Source organism: Vigna umbellata, chromosome 1 (assembly GCF_029865625.1).
Source record: "Vigna umbellata cultivar VRB3 chromosome 1, Vumbellata_1.0, whole genome shotgun sequence".
In the NCBI taxonomy this organism is placed as follows: domain Eukaryota; kingdom Viridiplantae; phylum Streptophyta; class Magnoliopsida; order Fabales; family Fabaceae; genus Vigna; species Vigna umbellata.
In genome coordinates this window covers 81,030,371-81,032,321 of record NC_142165.1, presented here as the reverse complement: position 1 = coordinate 81,032,321, position 1,951 = coordinate 81,030,371, and the positions used below count along the sequence as shown (strand labels likewise).

At 41.1% G+C, this 1,951-nt stretch overlaps 1 pseudogene; it reads right to left on the bottom strand.

Moving 5' to 3' along the window:
* Window positions 1–297: 297 nt before the first annotated feature.
* On the bottom strand, window positions 298–1,809 carry LOC148206566 (O-fucosyltransferase 36 pseudogene; annotated as a pseudogene).
* Window positions 1,810–1,951: the final 142 nt, after the last annotated feature.

Sequence of the window (1,951 nt, the reverse complement as noted above, 5' to 3'; positions counted from 1 at the left end):
GTTCCTGGTCTTTAAAACATCTGTGAGCAAATAAGAATCCGTTGTAGGGTAGTGTTTAATGAAGTTTACATATTTTAAAAAGATCTCTTCCAACCTACAACATCTTTGAAACGGAAGGATTCCCTAGCAATAAAAAAGTACAAAAGATTGACCTTTACATCACTGGAACATCCATCCAACGTAATATTTTTAATCTTGAAATTGTAAAATCCGCATTTGTTTTTTCTCCGTTAAACCGCCTGGTTTTTTAAAATAATATATTCAAACAAGGTAATTTAAGGGCAATAGACCACAACAAATAAACAAATGTTACTTGAATTAAAAGTGAAATTTGTTCTTTTGAATGCATAGAAATGTACACGGTAAAAAGTAACAGTTTTTTTTCTAAAATTTTAAAAGTCATACTCAGCTTATAAAACAGGAGTGTTGCTCTCCACCACCACCACACACTGTAGTCTCTCTACCTCGTAAACTTTTCTTATTTTCAAAACTAACCTTATATAAATATTTATTTTTTACCTATTTTAATCTAAAATCTAAATCCCATTCTCATTCCCTTTTTTTTCATTGCTGCAGCACCCCCACACCCTCACATAACCTTCATTTCTCCCTTTCACTGTTTTCTTCCTTTCCTCCCTTAGCTTTCTTATTTTTTTTATTTCCGTTTTCTCCTCCATTTCGGTTGGCTTCCTCGCATCTTCATCCCACACAGTCGCAGGCCTATCGTAGACGAAAGCCCCAATGATTTCAACTTCCTCAAATACTCCTCGTCCAGACAACATGGTTGAGGCAGCGAAAAATAACACAAGAATTTACCCTCGTGCTTGCCCTTCTTCCTCATGCTAGAAAACTCTTGGAAGGAAGATCACTGCTTTGACTTTACCTCCAATGCATTTATTCATGTGCTCCACATCCAATATTCTCGTACTCATAATCCACCTTGAAGCTGGGAATAACCAGGACCCGGTTAAGGAGAGCCGCGAAGAACATGTGCTTCTGCAAGCACATCAGACGGTTAGACATCTGCCCCGAGACGCACAATGCAACCAAAAATTTATTAGCCTCAGGCCTTCACTCGATGGTCCTCCTTTCTCGCAGGTTCTGATCCACTATTCCACACGAGGCGTTCCGAAATAGAGAGGTGGCACGGGTGTAGGGACTGAGAAGAAGCTGCTGAATCTGTGAATTGAGGAAAATCTAGTTGGATAGAAGGGATTTGAGAGTGGGAGTTTGGGAAGTGGAATTGAGAGCGTGGAGAAGCCCTAATTGTTGTTGGCGCAAGAGGTAAAGGGCGCGCAATTGAGATTCCTCGGGTTGATGGTGGCGGAGATTGAGGTTGACGGAGGAGAGGGAGAAGAGCGAGTGGGAATCGGGGATGACGTAGTAGAGGAGGATTGCGAAGAGAGGGAGAATGGCGAAGAGGTATCTCTTCTGAAAAGGGAAGTTGATGTTGGAAGTGATTCGCGAAGTGAGGAGTTGGAAGTGGAAGGAAGAGGGAGACGTAGGCGCATTCCTATCCTTCCGATGGATGAACTCGTCTACTTCGTCAGAAGATGAATCCCTTTCCATTGCTGCCTGGCGGTGACCGGTCACCGGAGGAGGAGGAGGATGACTGTTGTCTTAGTGTCACAGTGGAAGTTGAAGGAAGGAAGAAAATAACGTCTTGTCTTGTGAACGAAAACGAGAGTGTTACTGAAGAAGTTTCTTAAACAAATATTCCATCCACGGATATTAACATAAACGGATCTCTTATCTCTTATCCTAAGCAGATATTTGGAGTGATTCTCCCTACATATCTCTGAATTCTTACATTGTCCTGAATACTTTACAATTTAAAAAAAAAAATGAAAGACTTTTTAATGAGATTATTTTTCAAAAATTGAAAGCCGAACCCTACACCCCCAAAATCCATTCCAATTTCCCCCCACCGCACTCCCTATATTGCTCTCTA